The following is a 17,608-nucleotide window of genomic DNA, read 5'->3' on the forward strand; positions in this document are numbered from 1 at the left end:
ACATTATCTGAAATTTTCAAGAAAATCTATTCAGCCGTTTTTGAGTCTATTCGGAACATACAAACATACAAACATACAAACAAACAAACATACTAACATACACACATTGCCTTTTATATATTAGATGTTGAAGAAAAAATGTTGGAGTTCTTCGTCATTTTCGTCCAAATTTCACGTAATAATGAAGATATTCCGTTGCAACAACTTTTTCACTTATAGTTTTCCTATTGGCTAATATTTTTAGAACACTATATTAAATCACAAGGAATTCCAATTGTGGCATAACATTAAAATAATGTTATATTGAATATTACAACATTTGAAACGGATAGAAACCGCGTAATAGTGGAAATCACAAGATGCGCATCCGATTTTCCAAAACAGCGAATCAATCCCTCTTATTTGATATACACTTTGTGAAATTCCATTTGACGACCACGATGTAGCATTAGTTGCATGTTAGGGTGCAAAAAACAGTAAAATGCCCATAATTTCCACGAAGTACATTTGCATTTTATGCGCATCCGATTTCAATGATCACCATTAAAAAATACATCATCCTATGTCATTTCAATGCGATCCATCAAGAACCGTGGATGTAGCATCGCACTCAGTTTTTAGAAAAAATCTATTATATCTCCGGATTCGCGAACGTTTTTCAATATCTGTTTTCGCACATTTTAAATATGCGTTTCGCTCTATTTATCTAAGTAGGAATAACACATCTAAAACGCGTCTAAATACGCGATATTTTCAAAAATATTTTTTGCATATTTTCGAAATTTGAGGGGTATCATATCCGCCGATCTAGTGGATGGATTTAGACGCGCAAAGGCTTGTTAGATTCAGAACGTAAAAAAACTAAATTCACGCGGGTTTCCACTGAAATCGAAAGGCATTTGTAAGTTTTGAAAAAAATTTCGACTTTAAGCTGAGATTGTTGTGAACCTTTGAAGGCTACACGCCCGAGTTATACATCAAAAAATGCGTAATCGCGAGTACTACAATCTCATAATCAGTTTTTAAACCAGTACAGTTGCGCGTTCCGATTAGAGCAAAAATTCAAAAAACCCAATTTTTCAGTCTTCAAAATGTCAGCATCCGTTTGAGATTGATGCGGTGGTTATATTAAAAAATCATACATTAGAAACTTCATCTCTGAAGTGTATTCTTTAACTTCTTCTTTGAACATTATACTCTACATTGTATTGTAAAGCCACTAATTGAAAATTGACTTAAAGAAACTCGTTTCCTTCAACGATTTTTTTCTATTTTTTTACATTAATATGACCACAGCTTCCGCTCAAATTATAATTTTAAGAAATCCATCGGTGAATCGTGCTAAAACAGTTTATTTTACCTAAATGCGTTCAAAAGTTATGGTATATTACAACAATTCGCAAGATACAATACCCCATACCTCAGTTTCAACAGAAGTAAATTTTCTACAAAAATGCCGATATACCCTCCTTAGCCTAAAGGCTGAGGGTATAACAAGAGAACAATCATGCTTGCTCGTGGCCTATCATAGACTTTCGCTGTATGAGAACATAGAGAAGAGTTACCTCCAGCCGTGTTTGAAACGTAAGATATATACTTAAATACATATACACTCCACGTCAGTAGAATAGAACACCTAAATTTTTGTTAATGTTAGCTTATTTATCCCAAAACGAATAAATCTGAGTTTTTAATCTTGTGGGGATTTAAAGTCTATGATGTTCCGTATCAAACACAGAAAAAATTATGTTTCTAGCATTTCGCGAAATGATTTTCTGATCAATTTTCAAATAGTTCTATGAAAAATAGGCATTTATTTTTGGTCATCAGGATAGAACAGTCAACTTATTTTCGCGAATTTTTGAGATATTAACGCCGAAATTTCTTTCAGTCGATAAAACAAGGCTTTCTAATCATTTTCCACCAAAAAAAACCTATAAATTATTCCGCGGACACCGAAATAACAGCGTTAACGGGTTTAAATTGACAGATATTTGAAACATCTCTGAATATTAATAGGAGTCGCGCAGTTATGTCATATTTCTTCACAATGAGATAGAATATGGCACAGACAACTTCAACGGATACAATCGAGTGCTTCGGATGCTGATAAGATGGAACATTTTCAAAATAATTATGAAAAGCGTCAAAATTTCTCATAAAAACCATGATGTTTTGAACAATAAAAGGGTTTTTCCGCGAACAAGTCTGCCGTTTAAAGGTTTGGAAATATGCTCCACATTTAGAGGAAAATAATCTGATATGAAAACAACCGCTATTTTAATACACTGAGGGAAATTTTAGCACATTTTCAAATTGAACACACCTTTTGGACTTTGAATTTTTTATGTGTTCTTATTTCGGTGTCCGCGACTGTTCTCAACAGTGTTAAGCTCCAATATAAATGGACCAGGTTATGCTCTCCATATCGGATCTTACGAATTAGTAGTTTTTTCAACTGAACTCGCAAATGTAAAAGACCCGTTTTCGCGGAAAAACACAGCCATGGAAATTGAGGTTTTAGGTTTCGTATCTTGTTTTAAAAAGTACTAAAATTTCTCTCGGTGTATGAAAATAACGGTTGTTTTCGTATCAGATTATCTTCCTTCAAATGTGGAGCATATTTCCAAACCGTTGAACGGCAGACTTGTTAGCGGAAAACCAGTTTTATTGAACAAAACGTCATGGTTTTTATGATAAATTTTGACGCTTTTCATAATTATTTTGAAAATGTTCCATCTTATCAGCATCCGAAGCACTCGATTGTATCCGTCGCGGTTGTCTGTGTCATATTCTATCTTATTGTGAAGAAATATGACATAACTGCGCGACTCCTATTGATATTCCGAGATCTTTCAAATATATGTCAATTTAAACCCTTTAACGCTGTTATTTCGGTGTCCGCGGAATAATTTATAGGTTTTCTTTGGTGGAAAATGATTAGAAAGCTTTGTTTTATCGACTGAAAGAAATTTCGGCGTTAGTATCTCAATAATTCGCGAAAATAAAGTGAATGTTCTATCCTGATGACCAAAAATAAATGTCTATTTTTCATAGTACTATCTGAAAATTGATCAGAAAATCATTTCGCGAAGAACTAGAAACAAAATTTTGTCTGTGTTTGATACGGAACATCGTAGACTTTAAATCCCCACAAGATTAAAAACGCAGATTCATTCTTTTTTGGATAAATAAGCTAACATTAACAAAAATTTAGGTGTTCTATTCTACTGACGTGGAGTGTATATGAGTAGACGTGGACATATATGAGTAGACCTTTATCGTTTGTGGAATTCTGAAATAACAAGTAAGGCTCACAAATAAAAATTGCATAGCCTCTACCATAGAATATTCTGAACAAAAATGAATAATTAAATTTCTTTGTTGCCCATTTTAGGTGAACGTATTTTAAGACCACAGATACACTAAATGCCTAAACTAAGTCCAAACGTGTACCTAAAAAATTTCTTCAATCGGGTGGCACCACACATCAAGGTGTGGACCTATGTTAACTAATCGTGTTGTGACCCCTAAGAACCTGAAATGTCAAATTACAGATCGTTCGGTAAAAAAATGTAGCTAAACTCCTCAGAACACCTAAAATCGGGACGTACTCGTACCGTTATATAGGGACTATAGCAAAACATAGACCTATGTCCACAATTTTTGGTGACCACCGGGAACCTCTAATGTCAAATTAAAGATAGGACGAACCGTTATATAGGGGCTATAGCGAAACATGGACCTATGTTCAGAATTTTTGGTGGAGAAGTTTTGTGACCATTGGAAACCTCAAAGGTCAAATTACAGATAGCTCACTCAACAAATGTAGCCAAACTGGCTCAACAAATGTAGCCAAAATCTGGAGGTACCGTTATATGGGGGCTATAACAAAACCTATGTTGACAATTCTGAGTGGAGAATTTTCGTGACTGCAGGGAACCTCAAATGTAAAATTACAGATAGTTCCGTCAAAAAATTTAGGTAATCGGTTAAAATATTTTCACTTAAATACTCAAAAGAAAGGAAATAGAGAGTTACCCTTACATGGATGCTATACCAAAACATGAACCTATGATGACAAGTTTTGGCGGAGAAGTTTTGTGACCACTAGAAACAACAAATGTCAAATTACAGATAGTCCGGTCAACGAATGCAGTTAATCGGTTGAAAAGTTGTGGCTAAAAATCTCAAAAGACCGAAAATTGGGAAATGGTGGCTATACCAAAACACGGATCTATATTTTTAGTTTTTGGTTGAGAAGTTGTGTGATCATTGGAAACCTCAAATATCAAAATACAGCCAGTTCAGTTAAAAATTTTAGCTGACATAATCAAAATACCGAAAATCGGGAGATACCTTTTATGTAGGGGCAATACGAAAACGTAAGGCGATATAATCCATCTTTGAACTTGACCTGCCTATGGAAAAAAGTCATTCGTTTGCCGAAATATAGCGTTCTAGCTCAATCATTTTGGAGGGTGAAGTGGTTACAACAGACAGCCATGGCTTGACCGACTCAGAATTTTATCCTCATCAAGAAAATATATACATTTTCGAACTCAAACTAAGTTGGCACAAAATATTACGAGATCTAAGGTTTGGACCAAATCGGTTTAAGAGATATGGCGCGTACCAGTTTAGCGAAAATATAGGAAGGAGCGGACATATAAACACCATCTTCGAACTTAGTCCATATTCGAAATTGAATCGTAGAAATATTACGATGTGCAAAGAATAGACAAAATTGGTTACTTCCTTCTAGAGTTATCGTGTGTACAATTTTTCAGAAAATTTTGAACTTTTTTTGAGGAAGTACCTAAGGGAGTCTGATAAAGGTCATCTTCGAAATTGATCTAAGTTTGGACAAATATAATGAGGACAAAATTCTGGAATGAATCGTTTGTCCGTTCGAGAGTTATGGTGCGCTCCAGTCACCATACATATTGCCATAGAGGTTATTACAGCTTTCGAGTAATTTTCTAAGGAAGTATGGACTTGCCTCTGAAAAAGAAACTTGTATCATCGTAATGGGGACAGTAGGGAAGGCATGCCTTAAACTACATTTTTCCCCAATTTTGTGTCGAATGTACCCGAAGGAGTAGACCGACAGAGTCCATATTGAAACCTCATCTATGTCTGGTAGAAATTTTACAATGTGCAAAGTATGGATAACATTTTGGAAGAATCAGTTGATCAGTTCGAGAGTTATGGTGCGCTTCAGCCAGCCTGATGGACAGACAGATATGACTAAATCGCCTCCAAACATACTTGGAGTCTTACACCATTATTTCGATGAGGCATATTTTAGTCGTATGAAAGTGTATATAATTCATTTAGACTAAATGCTGAGGGTGTAATCAATGTGTAGCAGAGAGCATCTATTGACATGATTTTTTATTCCCTTATTTGTGTTCTTTACGAATTTTCGTAGCACTTTCTGTGATTTGCCAGCAACCAGACAAAAGGTAATTTTGGAGGTTATGGTCATTTTGACCGCGTTCAGGTGATCGTAACAACAAAATTAAAAAGGATAAAAACCCCAATTTTTTATTAAAAGTAAAAGTATGACATTTCCTTGTTTCAGCCAGGATTTAGGCTCCTCCGTTGGCATGTTGACTATCGAACCTCCTTAACCTTATAAAATGCTTACTTTCTTTACATAACCCGACATTGTCCGGTCCATTGTGTTTTATGTCCGCCATTGTGACAACTGCGGCCTTCGGGTGCTGATTTGCAGATTAGGGTGCTTAAAACTTTGCGTTGATGGGGAGAAGTTTATTAAAGACCGTATATTAGCCCATGGGCTCCCAGTGAACGTTTCTCTCTCCAAACGCACAACTTACCCAATTAAAAATGCATGCACGCACTCACACAATGACTCTCCCTAAAGTATGTAACAGATAAATATGGTGGACATCGCTGGTCTAGGTCCACTTAAAACCGAACCGGTCCTTGATGTCTTCCATCCCCAATGTCACCTCTTATATACAGGTATAGCAACCGCAAAATTTATTGCCTGCATTTAAAAATATTCAAGCTATCATCGCTGGCTAACCAAAAATGATTACATAAATGTAAGCGATTGAGTTTTTTATAACACACATACATACATATTAACGATGTGCTTTCATAGCTAAATACCCCTGTTTCGTTTTTTTTTTGGTATTAAATGGGATTTGTGCTTTAAACCGAGACCTGTAAAAGCGACCAATAAAAAGTGAACCAACTACGGGACTGCTTTTTCGAGGTATCACCAATGTGAATATTAATAACAGCTGCTCGGATCCTTTGTGTATGTATGAGAGAGACAGTCTTTTTTGGCGCACAGCTTAATGGAAATTACTTATCATAACTGTTGCCTACCTGTTGCATTTCATTTGAATTATTAAAATATTGCCTACGCTAAGGCTTAACGAGCGCAAAATCCTCTGCACAAATGGTAGGCAAGTAAAACGATACAGCAGCAGATGTGTTGGTATTTTATCAATATGTTCTGAGTTGTTGTTGTTGTTTTTGTTTTATCTTAACGGCTGGTAATTTATTCAATGCTTTTTGTACAGCTAATGGTGAGCAAAAAAGTGTATTGAAACATTCATGTATAGAACTCAGCGGGAGTATAGAACTTAGAAAAAAAACATCATCTTAAACTTGTCCATGCGGTTTGGTGGCAGATAATAATCTATAATTGAAGGAAAGCAATTTCCTCCATAAGCTACTGGGGGGTTTCTTTAAAAGATATTATATTTTGCAAAAAACCAAAACAAATGAAATAAAGAAAACTGAAAATCACTTTTGGCTGGTGGTTCTGCCATTATGGTATTATCGTGAAAGAAAAAAAAAACTGAACTAACTGGGTTCACTTGAAAATAACCTGCTTGCCTCAGCTATAGCTTAAACGTAGAATATCAAATGATAACGATTTCACAATTTAATTTTCGTGGAAAGAGGAAAATAAAAATATCAGCCACCCTGGGTTGTACATAAAATATTCAAACATATGCAGTAGCATAAGGATTAAAACCCACACACACAACCCAAACCAAAACTTTTTAGTTGGAAAACCGAAGACATGCGGGCCAAACACACCATGAAGCAAACCATGGAAGAGCTTAACAAACGTGTGTGAAATTTACACTTAATATTTTACTTTAAAATATCTTTACAGTGGCTGGCTTTTATGCCATTTGCCTTGCTCCATAACAACAGCAACGAGCAACAATGCAAACGGAAATAAAGCTACCCCAAACCAAAACAGAAATTCCCCCCATTAGTGAAGACATGATGCGGTAAGGCAACAACAACAATGTAAAAAATAGCTATAATTTTCCAGGGTTTGTGTGCCATAATGGAACCATTTTTCCCTGTTGCAAGGAAAATGGAAATCTGATGATAATTCAAAGCAACAGTAAACAATATTTTTCATTTCCATTTTTGCTTTGCTTTCTTCTTTACCTTTTCCTCTTCACAACCTTTGAAGTGGTAGTGGCATTGTTAAAAATAACCCCAAACGCTACGATACCGATACGAAAGGATAAGGATCTTGTGAAATTTAAAACACAACACAACTGTAAAATGGTAAACAAAAACTGTAGTATACTTTCAGGCGTTACAATGGCACCTTTGTTTATTTGTTCTTTTATGTTTCTCTTTTTCAGAAAGGGGAGTGAATGAAAATCAACTTAAGTTGTTTGGCTTTTGTTTCATTTTTGATTTGTATTTCAAAATCCATTATTGGATTTGTATTTTGGTGTCATTGCAAATGAAGCAACCATTGTTTCCCTTCTGTTATAATTGAGCTAATAATTTGATGGCATACTTTTGGGGGGTTTTCACCATCATCATCATCGGTAACTATGGGAGAAGTAAAGGGATTCGTTTTCAGCAATTTGATATACCCCCATTATTATAAGTCTTCTTTTGTTATAGTTTGGATTTACCGAACAGGCTTATAGCGTTCCGGTTAACTTGAAGTTTAAAGTGATCATTAAATTTCATGGAGGACCTTCTTGGCATTAACTTTTAACGTAAAAATTACATTTTTAGTTCCTCCAAATTGGTTTATTTTGCGTTTTAAAATCCATCCAATAGTAGAAGAACACATATAATAATGGCCCTTACCCCCATTATTATAAGTATTCTTTTGTTATAGTTTGGATTTACCGAACAGGTTTATAGCGTTTCGGTTAACTTAAAATTAAAAGTGATGATTGAATTTCAAGGAGGAGCTTCTTGGCATTAACTTTCGATGTAAAAATTATATTTTTAATACCTCCAAATTGGTTTATTTTGCGTTTTCATATCCATCGGATAGTAAAAGAACACAAGTAATAATGGCCCTTAATGTTATAAATAATTTATGATATGATTTGAAAGTCAATACTCATTGATTTAAATTGAATTTGACAAATATTGAAACATATGACACATTTTTAGAAAGATTCTAAGGGAAATGTAATGTAATGAAATGGAAATGTATTGGAAATTTGGAATAAAATCACATCCCATTAATGATTTCAACTGTAACCGAAAAATAAGATTAAAACAGGCAAAATTATATCAGTTTGCTTTGCCAACAGAGATATACCATCAGACGGTGCTCTGCTCCAATTTTAATTGAAAAGAGCTTACACCTGGGAGGTTTTTGCGGATTCTGAAACTACAATGTTCATAGATGAGAAAAATAAAAAAACAAAAAAATCGCCGGAGCTTTTTTTAAATAAGTCGCGGTCAAAGTCACATTTTTAGTCTTTTTAGGTTTTCACGATTTTGCATGGAAACCGCAAGACCTATCGAAATTGCGTTAAAGAAAATACTGTAGCAGTGAAAATTCACTACAAGATTGACCTTTATGATAATTTCGTAGGTTTTACCATTTTTGAGTTATAGAAGTTCAAATTGGGACAATGCACATACTGTATCGTCTCCTTATAAAACAATGTCATGTACGGTGGGCCTTAACTAAAGCTGGGTACACATTGTCAGTTTTGAATGACAGCTTTGTTGTTGCTTGCTAGTGTGGCCGTTCATTTTTGTCATTCATCATGCAACCACAAAATATTTTGTGGTTGCTGGACGGTTGGACAGTTATCGATAACTGCGAAATATCGACATTCAAAACTGACAATATGTACTGCTCTTAACTTTAAATGAAAAAATGTCGGTTCAAATTTGGATGTAGCACCAATAACATATATCTTTTCCCGATTTTGCTATAACTTGGTAAATTTGGATCGAATAGCCTTCAAATTTAATATCTGCTATTTCCTTAGTCCCCTGAATAGCTTTACCGATTTCGACAAAAATATATAATATTCAAGAAATTTGGAAAATGTGACGTAAATATTCTTAATTGAGCGACATCGGACGAAATTATATATGGGAGCTATATCCAAACCTGAACCGATTTTTGTAAAACTGAACAGGGGTCTAAAAATATCCCATGTTAAATTTTAAGGCTATTTATCAAAACTTGACCGATTTTCAAGAAATTTGGAAAATGTGACGTAAATATTCTTAATTGAGCGACATCGGGCGAAATTTAATATGGGGTCTAAAATAAATATCACGTGTTAAATTTTACTTATAGCAAAATCAGTGAAAGATATATATGGGGAATATATCCAAATCTGAACCGATATTGACCAAAATTTGATTTTTTTCATTCCTATGTCATCATAAATACTTATACCTAAATTCGTCAACCTAGGTCAACTTGTTCGATGTTAAAATGAAGCTGCAACACAGTCATTAAAAATAAAAGAAAAGGTATAGTTTTCATTACTATCAAGTTGAACATTCATTAAAATATTGATATATCTAAGAAGGTTGTAGGGATGGGCAGAATGTTTTCACACATTCCGCTTCGGAAGAGATGTTCAATTAACGGAAACCAAGAGCCAAGGTGGCAAGAGGTGGCGATCAGAACATCTACTCTACGAAATTTATCAAATTTAAATTTTTATACAGGTTATAGGTTTGTGCTGCTAAGATTATTTTATTTAAAACAATGAAAGTAGCATTCTCCCCTCTGGAGGGGAACGCTGAGGAGATGTATATATCAGCTAGTTATCCCCATCCGGCAGGTAGAGTGCGTAGACCACAATTAGAACCTGAGCATCAGTTGTCCCGTCCACAAGAAGGGCGATAAAACTACAGGGGCATAAGTCTGCTCCCTACTGCTTATAAGATAGTGTCAGAGATATTGTGCAGGCGGCTAAGACCTATGGTCTACGAAATAATTGGGTCATGCCAATGCGGCTTTAGATCTGACAAATCCACCATTGAACAGATATTTACCCTGCAGAAATCCTAAAAAAGGCCCAAGGGATGCAGATCGACAACTACCTTTTTTTTTATAAAACAGCCTTCGAAAGTCCCCTAAGTTCAAAGGTATTCAGCGTGTTTGAGAAAAAATTCTTCGAAAGATTTGTGGGCCAATCTGAGTTGACGAAGACTATCGACGTCGCAAACTGGTCGAAATCGCTGATTTAGCGGCGCAAAAGTCAAAAAATCAAACTATAAAATTGCGAAATGGTTTCCAATGTATCGATTGTTGTAAATATTTTCTCAACTATCCACTATCCAGTGAAAGCTTCATATTTGTTTAACTGTTAAATAAATTCTTAATAAAACTAAACAAAGTTTATTTTTAATTAATAGGGGTGTGTGTAATTTAAGTGAAAAAAATTGTTTGGGCCTGGAGGTACATACCCAGCAAAATAAATTGGAAGTAGTGCAATGTGGACTAGTTCTGTCACGGCATGTTTTGATGCAGTTCAACCGGAGTCTTGAAAAAGGCACTCCAGTCCTCACATTTTAACCGCATTTGGATGCAATCCAAAGAATCACATCCACTTGTCATATTTTAACAACATCCGGATGCAGTTCAGCGGAGTCGTGAAAAAGGCACTCCAATTCCTCATAATTTAACAGCATCCGGATGCAGTCCAAACGGAGTCGTGAAAAAGGCACTCCGTTCGCTACATATTATTAGCAGTTGTTAGAGATCCCTACATGTACATAAATCAGTTTGTACATCTCTACAGGCAGTGGTATACATTTTCCAATAAGAGATAAGCGTGTTAACATTTTCAAACATTTGTTAATACAAACTAAACAATATTTCATTTGTGAACATTTTTCCGGTAACTAAAGAGAAGAAAATTTCAGAATGGAGTGCTGTTGAAGTACATGTCGAAATCTTAACTGGTGATGAGAAGACAACCCATTTAGCAAATGAAGCAGTTCAGCTTGGAACAAATGGAGAGCGGAGGAAACACGCATGTTTGCGATTGAATTCAATGGAGGATTTTCATAATTTGTGTTAATGTAATAAAGTTCTTAATATTTTTGTTTTACACAAATAATGCATTTTATTTGTTCTGGCATATTTTGTAATGGCTTGCACAATTTCCGCAGAATGCCTGTATCAAAATACGTGCTTTGGACTGCCTCCTATTCTACCCCAAAGGGTTAGTTAAAATGCAATGCCAAAGGGTCAGTTAAAATGCAGTGCCAGAGGGTCAGTTAAAAAGCAGTGCCGAAGGGTCAGTTAAAATGCAGTGCAATGGAGTGCCTCTTTCCGTAGTCACGCTCTTGTAAAAATCATGAGTGAAAATGCATAATTTGATGCACTTCCAGATCACTTGTACATATCATTTAACTGCCTCTTTGGAGGCAAACTTTTTGCTGGGTAGTTATATAGCAATAAATTTTCAAAAATTGTTATTTTTCTTGCGATTTTTAGTGTAATATACGTTTGTGTAATGGAGCGTAACTACAAATTTTTTCCAGTCCAATTATTTTTCGACAAATTAAATTGGACTTCCTAGATTCCGAATAATCAACTTTTGGCTGCAATTAGCCGCTACTCTTGCTGATAAGTGTAGCTTAAATCCTCAAAATACCAAAAGTCGGGCGGTACAGTTATATGGGGGCTATACCAAAACGTAGACCTATGTGCACAATATTTGGGGAAGAAGATGTATAAACAACGAGAACCTCCAATGCCAAAATTCAGCTTATTTGGTCTGAAAATGTGGACAAAACACTTAAAATACCAAATATTGGGAGGTTCCGTTATATGGGGGCAATATCAAAACGTAGACCTATGTCCACAATTTTTGGTGGAGAATGTTTGTGTCCACTGGGAACTCCAAATACCAAATTACAACTAATTTGGGCGGAAAATGTAGGTTAAATCCCCCAAAATACTGAGAATCGGGAAGTATCTAACATTATGCCCAAAATGCACTATGTCCAAAATTTTTGGTGGAAAAGTTTAGTGACCACTAGAAACCCTAAGTACCAAATTGCAACTGATTTTGAAACGAAAGAGTGGCTTAAATCCTCAAAATACCGAATATCAGGAGGTACCGGTATATGGGGGCAATACCGTAATATTAGCCGAGGTTGTTCATATTTAGTCCATTATTACCCATGGACACATACTGAGCTTGTGAAAAATTTTAGAAACATATCTCCATTCGTTTGCAAGTTATTAATTTACCGCCGCTGTGATTTCGACCACTGTGCGTCGTACGAAGCACGAGCTACATCGGCTATACAACGATATCAGTATATTTGAACGTATCCAGATACAACGAAAGTATTGGCTAGGCCATGTCATGAGAATGAGCGATCAGCATAAAGTTCTAAGTCGATATAACCATGTCCGTCCGTCTGTTGAAAACAGAATACCGCTCGAAATATTTAAGATAGAACACTATAATTTGGTATAGAAGTTTCTTTTACTTCTAAGATGTTTATGCTAACGAGGGTATATACACTTTCATACGGGCAAAATGTGCCTCATCGAAATAAAATAGACCTCAGTTATGTTTGGACTTAATCCGTTTCAGACAATTTGGAGTTGATTTAGCCATGACCGTCCGTCTGTCTGGCTGGAGCGTACGATAACTCTCGATCTGATCAACCGATTCGGTCCAAAGCTTGGCTTTCGTAATATTTTGTCCAAACTTAGTTTAAGTTCGAAAATGGGTCATATCGGTCCACTCCTTCGGACACCTCCCCCACAAAAGTTCGAAAATGTTCGGAAAATTTGAAGGTAGTAACCGATTTATTTCATACTTTGCACATCGTGAAATTTCTACCGGACTTAGATGAGGTTCAAATACGGACTCAATCGGTCCACTTCTTCGAATACATCCCACACATAATTTCGAAAAAGGTCAGTTTAGGACCTCCTTACGAATCACTTTGGTTTAGGTTGTAACAACTTGTATTCAGCGGCCCCCATACGACGGTGCTAGTCCATACTTCCTGAGAAAATAGCCTTAAAGGTGCAAAAAACCCCTATGACAACATGTGTAGTGGTTAGTCCAAAATTTGGCTTTCGTAATATTTTGTCCAAACTCAGTTTAAGTTCGAAGATGGGCCATATCGGTCCACTCCTTCGGGTACCTCCCAACAAATGTTCAAAAATTTTCGCTAAAATTGTGCGCACGATAACTCTTGAAGGGAGTGCCCGATTTGGTCCATACTTTGCACATCGTAATATACCCCACATAGTTCGAATATGGACTATATCGGTTCACTCCTTCGAGTACCTCACACACAAAATTTCGGAAAAGTGCAGTTTAAGACCTCCTCTCGAATCCTTTTGATTTTTGTTGAAGCAACTTGTATACGCTGCCCCCATTACGACGGTGAAAGTTTTTTCAGCGGCAAGTCCATACTTCCTGAGAAAATGGCCTGAAAGCTGTAATAACTCTCCAACGGAATAGCCGATATGGTCCAAAATTTGGCTTTCCTAATATTTTGCCCAAAGTTAAATCAAGTTCTAAGATGGGCCGATAGTGCCCCCTCCTGTGGTTACCTCCCCCACCAAAGTTCAAAAGTTCGCTAAAATGGTGCGCACGATAACTCTCGATGACAGTAACCGATTTGGTCATCGTAATATTTTTACGAGTCATAGATCACGTTAGAATATGGACTATAAATGTCAACTCCTTCCGATACCTCCCACACCAAAGTTCGGAAAAGTGCAGTTTAAGGCCTACTCTCAAATCGTTTTTAATTTTTCTTGAAACAGGTTGCACTCAAGGCCCCTATTACGATGGTGCGAGTTTTTTGAGTAAGTCCATACTTCTTGAGAAAATGACCCGTAAGCTAAAAAAACCCTACGGCCAGCATGTGTAGTGGCTGGTGTGCACGACAACTCTCGAACCGAATACTGCGTTGGTCCACACTTTGCATTTCGTAATATTTCTTCGAATATTGGATGAAATTCGAAGGTGGTGCATATTGGTCCACTCCTTCCGGTAACTCCCCCACAAAAGTTCGAAAATATCCGCTAAAATGGTACGCTTGATATCTCATAAAAGGACCAACCTATTTTGTCCAAACTTTGGATCTCGAAATATTTTGTCCAAATTTAGATTATGTACAAAAGTGCCCCTATCGGTCCATTCCTTACGAATGATCAATTATCAATATTTTGTTTAAGTACGGTTAAGGGTGGCCAAGTCCACGTTTCCTGATAGAATGGTCCTATCGGAAGTATAAGACACACTTCAAAAAAAAAAAAAAAAAAAAAAAAAATAAGACACCCTTCAAAATGGACTATATCGGTCCATTCCTTTAGGTAACTTCCCCGCAAAACTTTTTGAGATTTTGTCCTAATCCATATCTTTATCGGCCAGTTCATACGCCCAAAATTCTGAAGAACCCCTAAATACATACGTTTTTTGGAAAAATATGTTTCAATTCTAATACTTTTTTAAAGCTGTCTAATACTTTTTTATTTGTTTAATCACATTTTGCTACCGAATTTTGGTTGTTAAATGGAATTCTGTGTTCCCAGAAGATAGAAAATATACTCGGAAAAAAACTCTTTATATATATCCAGGTTTTAGTCCAGCCCCTATGAACCGGTATTGCCGAATTTTATGTATTTTGAGATTTTGATTTAATTTGGTATTGCGTGTTGTCAGAGGATACAAAACCTCACTTCGGAAAATTGTAGATATTGCTCATGTTCCTTCTGAAGTGATTTAACTTGGTATTTGGGACTTTCAAGAGATAGAAAAGGGACAAAAGTTATCACTATAAAGTAATTTTCATCAGTTAGTATATTATATTGCTCCAAGAAAAAAGCATTAACTTGTAGGAAGAGCTTAGTAAACTAAACTGTTCTGTGAATGAGTGTTGTATCAATTTCCACCAACATACACAGAAGCAGTAACCTCAAACATGATAAATATAACTTTTATAAATAGAATAACCCGCTGAATTTAAGCAGCATTCATCCTCAAGCATACATACATATATTGCAAATCCATTTGATTTATTTTTAATTTTATCCAGTCATCCTGAAGCAGAAACATGCTCCTATTAAAATGGCAAAATGATGAAAACACAGTATATATAGATTTAAAAACACATAGCGTCACAAAATAGACCACAACAAACTAGAAATAGTAACACTTCTAACGTTATAAAAATAAGTGCATTTGAACCACGATTTTCCAGGAATCGATTAACCAAAAATATCCACTATTATTATACCCTCCGCCATAGTATAATGCAATAATTATAATTTGGATTACAATTTTTTAGAACCCATGTCTCTGAACAAAATCAAATATTATTTTAAAACATTTACATGTAATCTATAAATCTTTATTAATTTAAAAATAGTTGCAAAAGCTTGTAATGTTTGATGTATAATGTATTAGAAAATCGATTATCGGCTCTGGCTCCTGTCCTAACTATAGCGGATAATCGCGTTTACTACACTAAATCAAACAATAGCAATACGACACAAAATTTTAATTTTAAATGGAAGTAACTACACGGTTTTTGAGTATTTCCCTTTATACAGATAAATTAACAATGCTTTCCCAACAATTTACCAGACTGACTGCAGTTGAAAATTCTCTTTGAAAGACTAACTAAATTCAAAGAAAACATATCAACGTTTCCGGCCAAAACAGGAACTTCTATAACTTTTTTCCCAGAATGTCAAACACTGTAGTCACCAAAAAAGTGCATGGTGATTTTTTTATGGATTCTGGTTATGCTACATATTTTGTTTTTCTTTTTCCTTGCTTTCAGTAGTGATGTATGTAATGCTTAATGCTTAGTATTTTATTTTTCCTTACAGCTACCCAGTGATGAATGACCTAAATGAAATATAGACAACGACGTTGAAAGTTGAGGTTAGAAGGAGGTTAGGCGTATCACTGAGAGCCGGTGACATTTTTAGGTGTTACACGAACATTATTTTTTTCGTTACAAAGTTTGATTAAACTGTCCAATTGGAAGGATAACAGTTTTTACTACATGCGAAACAGCAAAGTCATAAAAAATGTGTCGCAAGAACACTTGGTTTTTATGATCAACATCAGAGGTGAACTACAAAATGATTCTAATTGTTTTTCGCAATTGCTTAGTTTTTTGTGTTAGATTTGCTATGAATAGGAAAACCTAAAACAAGACCTTGTGGCCGTCTATAAGAAGGTCTGCTGGCCTTCTTTAGGAAGACCTTCTTGGCACATATATAGGAAAATTTTCAAGTCTTCTTCAAGACGAACCCCCGATCCACTATAAGAAAATCTGCTGGTCCTCTATAAGAAGACTTCGTGGTTCTCAAAAAGAAGACTTCCGGGTCACCTATAAGAAGACTTCCTGGTCTTCTAGAATAAGACCTCCTGGTGTTCTATAAAAAGACCTTCGGTTTATGTTTAAAAAAACCTTCTTGGTCTTCTATTAGAAGACCGCTTGGCCTCCTATGAAAAGATCTACGGGTACTATATATATACACTTCTCCTAATTTTCTATAAGAAGACCTCTTGATCTTCTCTTGGAAGACCTTCTAGTCTTATATACGAAGACCTACTGGTCTTCTCTACGAAGGCCTTCTCTGGGTCCTATATAAATAGAATTTCCTGGTAAGAAGCCCTCTTTATCTTCAATACTAAGACCTTCTGGTCTTCTATAGACCTGCTGGTCTTTAATACGAAGACCTTATGGCATTCTATACGAAGACCTGCTGGTCTTCTATACGAAGACTTTGTGGTCTTCTATACGAAGACCTTCTGTTCTTCTATAAGAAGACCTTCTGGTCTTCTATACGAAGACCTTCTGGTCTTCTATACGAAGACCTTCTGGTCTTCTATAAGAAGACCTTCTGGTCTTCTATACGAAGACCTGCTGGTCTTTAATACGAAGAACTTATGGCATTCTATACGAAGACCTGCTGGTCTTCTATACGAAGACTTTGTGGTCTTCTATACGAAGACCTTCTGGTCTTCTATAAGAAGACTTTCTGGTCTTCTATAAGAAGACCTTCTGGTCTTCTATAAGAAGACCTTCTGGTCTTCTATACGAAGACTTTATGATCTTCTATACGAAGACTTTATGGTCTTCTATACGGAGAACTTCTGGTCTTATATAAGAAGACCTCCAGGTCCTCAATAAGAAGACCTACGGGTCTTCAATAAAAATACCTACATGTCTTCAGTAAGATGACTTGAAGTCTTCTAAAAGATGGCCTCCAAGTCTTCTAAAATATCACCGCGGGTCCAGGTATTCTCTAAGAGAACCTCCAGGTCTTCTATAAGATCACATCCAGGTCTTCTAT

The 17,608-nt window shown here is 35.8% G+C and overlaps 1 protein-coding gene across 1 annotated transcript in view; it reads right to left on the reverse strand.

Annotated features, from left to right (window-relative positions):
• LOC141401852 (IDLSRF-like peptide) overlaps positions 1-17,608 on the reverse strand; it is a 362,518-nt gene that overhangs the window by 308,738 nt on the left and 36,172 nt on the right. The window lies entirely within an intron of this gene.

This window comes from Musca autumnalis, unplaced genomic scaffold (genome assembly GCF_047663935.1).
Source record: "Musca autumnalis isolate F117 unplaced genomic scaffold, ASM4766393v1 scaffold_1, whole genome shotgun sequence".
Taxonomy (NCBI): domain Eukaryota; kingdom Metazoa; phylum Arthropoda; class Insecta; order Diptera; family Muscidae; genus Musca; species Musca autumnalis.